Genomic DNA, 8,838 nt, shown 5'->3' with positions numbered 1-8,838 from the left:
GATTTTGGTTTATGCTAAAGTGTAAGGTTCAGAAGGCAATTCACAAGCCATTCAGTCACCCCTGCTACAGGGTAGATGCCTCTGGAAGACAGCAGGGTTGGGAGTATTAATTGCTTCAGACACTGCATTTTCACCTGCTATTGTCTGTGTACCAATATGTTTATAAGATGTTTCCTGTAGAGAAGATCACAAAAGAAACAACCAAAAAGAAAGTTACAGCTTAGTCTGAAACTCTGATAATAATCATTTGTAGCTTGTTTAGGAACCCTGTCTTCCCATATCATTCTTAAAATTGTACATTATTGTTGCTACCAAGAATACAGCTGCAACTCGAGATCTCGGATATACGTTTCCTTCTATTGCTGGAGTGAAAAATGGTATCACAAGTCACCTTTACACCTATGCTATGGAAAATTAAAGTTCTTGTAGCATTCACTGATGCTCTCAAGAGTTCTATTAATATTTCTCATCTCGACCTGAAGGACTCATAAATCCATACAAATATCAGGGGCCCTGAGTTTTTGACATCCATGTCACTATTATGTATATTTTGTGAAAGGGAAAGTGAGCAAAAGTTACTCAGTTTGTGTAGTTACACAAGTCATCTTAGCTCTTCTTACTTTATATTCTTCATAACAAAATCTGATGTCACATAAAACTACATCAGTTTAGAGTTTTGGTGAAAGTTCAAAACTTTACTCATTTTTAGAAAAAGCCTTACTATGAGATCCAATAACTTTTGAATTAACCTAGATACTGTTTTGAGCAAACTTGCCTATAGACTGGTTTTGTGACCAAACTATGTAAAGTACATGAAACCAGATCACCCAAGCTTTGATGCTTCTAAATCAGTTTTGGTTTGCATTTTGAGTTCCAGACCAAAGCCACAGCTGAGGCAAGGAACTGTTATCAGTCACAATAAGAAAACACTTATATGAGGTTCTCTCTAAAGAAACCCGCAGACTTTTGCACTGTTCTCTATTTTCCCTGCAAAATTAAAAAATGCTTTAAGCCTTCCTTCATAAATAAAGTAAAACAAATGTCTCCTGTCAGAGGACTTACCCTTGCTATAGTTTCAAAATAGAGACCCATTTTAAAGACCACATTCCCTATGGTACATTCAGAACTGTTTTATTAAAATACATACATGGCAAATAATGTATGGCAACACTGAAAAGGTTTTATAGTGGTAATTAGGACTTGATCCAAAGTCCATTAATGCCAATGGGAATGTTTCCATTTATTCCAAAGGAGTTTGCAATAGGTCCGTATGAAAAAAGAAGTACACTGGTTTCTAAGTCTATCCTAGTCCACCCAGGTGAGAGGAATTCTGTGTCTGTTTCACATGCCTCCCTTACCTTCCAGGCTCTTACCAATGGATTTTTAATTACCAGTAATGGCCAGACCATTATATTTAAATTGCCATCCAATTTCTGTCCATTGTTTCAGATCTGTGGGCTGTGAGAGCAGATGCCGAGGCAGCTGTGCAGCTCACAGCTTCCACGGCATTTCACCTCAAGGGAGATGTAGTATAGCAAGCCATTTAGCTGGCATCCCCTGCAAACGGGATCTTTGGTCTGGTAACACAGTGCAATCCAAGCTGCCAGAGCACAGGAGTGAAAAGCTTTTGTTGAAACTCTTCCAAAACCAAATTATATCTTCCATTGTCTCAAAGGAATAATAAACCCTGGCTGGCTGATTGTGGAATATAATAATAATCTAGCTGAATTAGTGGGCATTCCTGGGAGTGACTGATTTCTGCTTTTCCCCAACAGTACTTTTTTTTCCAAGATAATAGTTCTTCTCTGAAAAACAGATTTTCTCTATACATAAGTTAAGAAATTTAGAAGTGTTATATTCAGAATTATACTCCTTGTGTGTTCGTAGTCAAAATAAAATGCTCCTTAGTAAAAATACATGGCTGTTGAAAGCGGTTTCACTGGCATAGAGTCAGGGACCTGAGGGCACTTGCCAACCCAGCTCTCCTTGTCCAGGCTTCCCTGGGGATTTCTCCACTCTGCCCAGGGCCCAGAGCCCCATGTCAGCCCCCCAGGATTGTCAGCTCTATTCCCTGGGAGGTTCCCAATGCCCAGGGCAGTACACAGTACACAGTCCCCACCATGTGGGACTGTTAGTCCCATCTGGTCTGAAGTGGATGCTTGAAAACCTCACTCCTGCACTGGCACACAGTAGCACAGCATGTTTGAATCAGTAACACACATTTTGTCACTTTAATGTATTTTTCCAGGTAATGGTGGATTCTGCTGTTTTCTGTTTAAGGAAGTCATGTCTTTGATCTCAGGAGTAGAAACCCAAAGTCTTGATGTCACCAAGGAATTTAACACCTATTTGTGATCCTGACAATGATGATTCACAAGCTAAGGATCCTGCTATCTTGCCTGGGGATGTTGTCCTAGCATAGCAAGCACTCCCACTCTCACCAAAGCACAGGCAGATGCACTTCTTCGAAATTTGAAGCAGTTAGACCTCTGACTGAGGATGACAGAGACATGGGCACAAGACACCCGCTTTCATGGAGGGACATATTGTCTCAGGTTGCTGCCTTGAAAACAGACGATGGTGTGGGAAAGGGACAGGGCACTTCCTAATCTCTCTTGCTAATGCTGTTCCATCTTGAATGGGATCATTAAATATTAAAAGAGTGAAAGATCAAAAGATAGAGAATGACTTTTAGCCTGTTTGTTAGGCATCTCACGTTTTCAGTTCCAACCCATTGTAGATATAGGTATTTTTTAGAAAGAGGAAGAGACGCAATGAGAGAGAACAAATAAGCCAAGCACCAAAATTCTGTAGTGCTTAGGACACATTTCTGAGAGTTATAAACTGCGGGGTTTTGCCCTCTCAGTGAGCAGACAGAATTAAATTTCCATTTCCCACATTATCAGAGATGCCTCTGTCACCAGAAGATTGAAGAGGCAAGGGTCTTCTGCTAGATCCAGAAGATGAATCTAGGAGCCCTGTAACTAGAAGCCCCAGTCAGAGATGTGTGCCTATATTTGTGGAAGACTCCGTGCCAATGTCATCTCTCTCCTTGCCACTTCCTAATGACTAGGTTAAGAGGATCACTACTCAGCCAAATGTTTGTGGACTTCCACTGACTAAATATCTAGCTCTGCTAATGTATTTCGCTTGAAATGTATGGCCTTCCCTAAGAATTGTGTACTTCACTAGCCCTTGCAGCATCAATAGTTAGAAATTGCAATAGAGATACCATGGCCTTTGTGGGCCTAGTCCTCAATTATGCCATGGGTTCCAGCTCCAAGAAATCTGCCGAACACAGGAAATTGAGACAAAGAAACATTTCAAAAAGAAACTGTGTGCCAGATTCTCTAATTACTTTCCACTTTTCCAAATTAACTGTAAATGAAGCATCCATCTACCTCTTTGCAGAGGTAGAAATATTGGTGTAATATGCAAAGCTGGTCAAAATAAAGGTCCACTTGGATTAAAATACAGTAATAAATACAGCTAGGGAGGCTTTCAACTTAGTTATAAGGTTAAGTAAAATTCCTTAAAACACCCATTATGAAAACAATCAGATGTCCAAGACCCCACTTTTGTTCTGCTCAGGGCTCTGAACTGTGGGGAGGATACTCAGGAAAAAAGTCTGCTTACTAAGGAAGTAGACTTGTTCCTGTGTTGTGCCTTCCAGCTTTTTTAAATAAAGTGTGCCCTCCCCACTGCCTTTCCATGACTTTGCAACCTCAGAAACAGTTGTAGTGTGATTTAGAGACGGTGTCCCTTCCCTGAAGTTCTTGCGTCCACTGCTCGCCTGCTTCATTTCGGGTAGCTGAGGAAGATGAACCTGTTTTGATTCCTGCTCCCTGTGGTTCTGCAGAAGTAGCTTAGCAAAGAGCAAAGAGAAGTTTGCCAGATTCTGCCTAGACCTATAGGCAGAAGATTCCATTTATTCCATGAATAGTTATCACCAAGGATAAGACAAAAGACGTTTGATTTTTTCCTTCCTTTGTTTGTCCTTGGACTTAGCCACTGGCAGCTGCTGTGTTGGCACTAGTTGTGTACAAGGTTCCATAAAGCAGAAGGGATAATTTAGGTTTATCAAACTGCAGACATTCCCCTTCACCCTTCCTAAGTACAGTCCAAATCAAGCCCTTTTGCCAGGATCTTCAGGAAAAAAGTGTAAAATATGGCTAGTCTGACTTATTGCTGCAGGGGACTTCTATTTCACTGGGGGAATTCCCTGCAGAGAACACGCAGGTATTTTCCACTGTGTATGAGGCAGACAATCTGCTTGAGACTGATTGTGGTCCCTTGGGTTCCTTCAATATATTTGGTGATTCATGTTGAAAGGACCAAACAAGCCTGATGTATGGGGTTTGGTTTGCTGGGGTGGATGCACTAGCCTACTCCTTAGGCATGCATTAATCATGCATTAAGCATAGGGAACATTAGCCCACATTCTTCTGGAACCTTAACTTTATTAAAAGGGAACATGAGTGCCCACGGCTTCTCTTTCTGTGTAAAGATGCAACTTTCCCAACAGAACCACAAGAGATCCTCAGAATTTTAACCATCTTTAAGAAAGCCAAGCTCTGATCCTGTGAATTAAGATATTATGAAAGCAATAGGAATGCGGATGTGCTGAAGAGCGTGCAGAAATAACACCTAAAACACCCCAATTTTCTTTTCTAACCTATCTTCACTTTTCAACATTCTCTCCCACATATAGTGATGAATTGAGACAGGCAATGCAGGGAATTCTTCCAGTTACAGGTCACTGCATTACAATAGCTCTGGAAATAAAGATTTTTCCCTTCAGTACATACAAAATGAGATTTTTAAAGCAGTGGTTTAGTCTGAGATTCAGTTGTCAACAATTTCTGTCTAAAAACTATCAGAGAACTATCCTGTGCAGTTATCTTGCAGTTAGGCTCTAAGTTAGGCTCTAAACCAGCACATAGAACAAAACTCTATTTCAGACACTAAGCAGTAATTTATTCCTTGTCTTAAACAAAAAAACAGGCTTTCATTAAGGACACGGAAGCAAGTTATTACCTCCCTCTCACCCATTCCTAATATGTTTTATCTTTATTCTTTACAATCCTGGATAGCAAAGTGGCTGAGAGCCACCAGGATCTCTAATGCCACATGGTTATTGTCCTAGTTTTTTCTTCTGGTTCCAGCTGAATGATAGTAGGAGCTGTTCTGCTTCTGAGCAAAGGGGAGGAGGAGCTGCAAATTCTTAGTTTTTCAGGCTAGAGTGAAAGAGACCTTAAAAGCTGTTTGCCTCACAACTTACAACTCTTTTTGTGTTTACTGGCTTGAAAATATTAGAGTGAATAAATTCTAATGATTTGGGGGTTTGCACTATTGTAGAGCAAATAATAAAGTCAGGCTAGTAATATGCCTCCGTGTTCACAAAATCATTTTACTTCAGAATGCCATGAAAATACTTTAAAGAGGTTTCTGTCAAACCATTGTTTGAATAATAGGCTTACCTAGTGTTCAGGATTCAGTCAGGGTTTTCCTTGATATAGGATGTCATTTTGTAAGCGATGAGGACATACACAATTAACTGAAAACTCTAATTAAATTTCTGCTACAAACACCTTTCTCGCTATGCCACTTCATCCTACATGCTGATAGCAGAAAAACAAAATGAACAATCCTGATCTCTGAATCACTCAAATGCTGCATTTTCAGACACAGCTGGCACTTCAGAGATCAAGGTACCTGTGAATTTCAGTTTACATTTGCCAATATACAGAGTAGGATTTATCCAAGTGGCAACAAAAGCAAAGCAATATTGTAGGAAAAAAAAAATAAATTAGATGCAGTGTGAGAATAAACTATCTACAAATAGGAGAACTATCAGAGAGGGAAAAAGAACAGAGAACAGGACTCTGGACAGTCTTTATGGCTCTGTGCCATCACAGTAGCATAAGGAAAGCCAGCTATGGGAGAAGAATTCTGTAACAGCATAAAGCTACTGCAGAAATGCATGCCATTCTGTGCTCCTGCCTCAGTTCAGGATGGAGAACAAGACTGGGAAAGAGTAGGCCTGCTGCTGAGAGCTGTCTGCTGTCCACTCTCCAAACAGCCCCACGGGGCCCAAGACCCAGCAGGGAAGAAATGGGGGGAACAACACAGCCTATGACAGCTCCTGTGGAGCTGAGAAGTGGAATCAGGTAAAGAATGAATAAAGGCACCTTTGTCACCATTCCTCCAATCTTCTGTTGATAACACTTCAGATGGATGAACTGGTTCATTAGGATTTGGTTGGAAGAGATTAATAAACAGGGTGCACCATGGACAAATGAATATTACCATCTCACTTTTTAATATAAAATATTCAAGTTTTGAGAGAGATGCTATCACAAGAGAGATAGCTATGTTTTCAGTTGTATCATAGTTGAGATAATTTATCTTTACCTCATAAACCCAAACCCTTTTTATCAGTTATAACTTAGCAACAGTGTTCATTTGTAATAGTGATATTAAAATGTGCTGGTTTAAATGGGAATGAACAGTAATGCATACATAGAAATTCAGAAAAAATCTCAAAGTTGCATTTCCTACTTCTTACTTTGACATGTAAAAATAACTTCCCTGTTTTTTAACTAAATAGAAATGGATAAAACTTCTCATAAATTAGTACAACTCTCAGAACAGACAAATAAGTAAAAAAAAAATCTAAATTGATCTATTACTTCTTGAAATTAAACACTCATAAATGGAAACTTTGCTCATGTTTCTCCAACTTCATGGATTTTGATTGACATATCTGTCCTTATAACAGACACTTTCAATCAAGAGCCCTTAACAGAAGTGTCCTTAACTATAACAGTCTTAAAGTGTGACTGTCTGTGCCAGGTGGGATGAACTCGTGTGTTCCTGTAAGGAAGCTCCAAGCTTCTGCGGATGCAAAGAACTTGTATTGCCTTAGATGTGTCTGGTGTTGTAAATACTGTCAGCTTTTAGGAACCACATAAAACTAAGCACAGAGGAAAAAAAAAAAAAGAAAAAAAGAAAAAAAATTGTGTAACCTGTGTCTCAGCACTCCTGCATGGGTGAAATCTAACACTGGAGTATTGCCACTCTGTTCAAAAGGGCCAGAATTACAACCTATATGATCCAAACTTACAAAAGTCTTCCAAAGGGTTTTGAGTAAAATATGTGACTTTTAACATCCAAGGGCCAAATGCGTTATTTTGAAAGGTCAAAAGGATAAAACTGGGAGCAGCTGAGAACCCTACCCTACTCCCTTTACACTGCATAGGTAGGGCTCATGTTTTTAAAATCACAGGGCACACCTCAGTGTGTATGTTCTATTCATAAGGCAGTACAAACCTTCTGCCTAGTTTAGGTGTACTTAATTTAAGCCCTACCATTTAGGGCTCTGGGCCAGAGGTTACACACCAGAAGAAAAATCAGGGCCTGACTAGCGATGACTCAAACCCTTCACTCGGTGCTGAAACACTTCAGTGCTCCCTTGATTATTTTGGCACTGGAAATTTATGACCTAGATTCTGGGACACTGTATGGCCCCATCCTGCCCCTGTCTCAATTAGGCTATTCACTCAGCTTCTCTCTCTGTGCTTCCTTAAAATCCTAGCAGAAAAGGAGATCTGTAATGAAGCACCATGAACTGTCACCAAAGTGAAGTCCTGAGATGGGTTGAGGAATTAACATAGGGTATTCAAGCGGGAAAATGTGTGCCTCCTTTAAGGCACATTTAAGCAGTCAAAGCAACATTAAGGAAATACGGTTAGAAGACTCATTTAGAAGAGAATTTTATCACTTCCTGGATGGTTTTCAGGGGGTCTGTTTTGGAAGGACTGAAAGTATGATTTAAGTTATTTTAGAAAAAGGGGACCATGATGTCAAGAGTGTACAATGCACCATTGAATGTGATGAGGAGCATTACTTGGAGGAGGTTTGCATTTTTTGAAGGACTTTTACACATCATATTCTGTTAATTACTTCACTATTAATCCTTCTGAGAAATTAATGCATGCTACCAGACAGAAACCCACCTAGCTGACATTAGGTGCTGTTCTCCATCAGAAGCAGGAAAATATCTTGTAAATGCACATGGAATGGGAAGAAACAGCTGACTGTGGTATTTTCAAATTTAGGTGAAAATGTCACTGGGATTATTTAGCAAAGAAATAGGAAGGGGCAAAACCCCAAGTTATTTAAAAAACAACTTCTTAACAAAGATTAATTTTATGTACAGGGAAACTGCAAAAAGCACTTCTGTTGTCTGAATATAACATGGGAGCAGGTGGCAATAATGTTTCTAATCCTTAAATATCTCAGCACTGCTTCAAGTTCTGAATTTCTGTATGTTTGGTTGCACAGACTCCACCTACACCTGAATCACAACTGAGAAAAAGTACAATACTTCACAGCTCAAGCAGGGAGAAAGTTTTCCTCGTACATGTGGAATGGTGAGACCACATTTTATTTTTTTAATTCCCTTTAGTTGTTGAAAGGGGGAAAACATTTTGAATTGCCATTACCTCTTTACCCTTGGCTGATATATTTCCCTCTTAGACGAAGAAAGGTTTGAAGTGATAAAAGTTTACATAACATAGCTAAGCATATTATGTAAAGATTAAAGCAGCAGGGTCAGCACAGGGACAGAAGTGTCTCAGCCAGGCAAACGCAGCCGGGGTTACCTGACAGACAGTTCTCTTGGAGGTTTGTTTTGTTCCAGGTTAATATTATTCACACTAAACATTTAAGTGAGGCTCTGCCTTGGCCTCTCCTATTCCCGACTGCGATGCCTGCCACAGAGGCAATACCTGCCTGCGTGGGAGGCGAGGTTCCTTTACCTGGCCACAGCCAGGC

This window comes from Manacus vitellinus, unplaced genomic scaffold (assembly GCF_001715985.3).
Source record: "Manacus vitellinus isolate BGI_N305 unplaced genomic scaffold, ASM171598v3 scaffold_3_pilon, whole genome shotgun sequence".
NCBI lineage: Eukaryota > Metazoa > Chordata > Aves > Passeriformes > Pipridae > Manacus > Manacus vitellinus.
Note: the sequence above shows the minus strand (reverse complement) of the source record.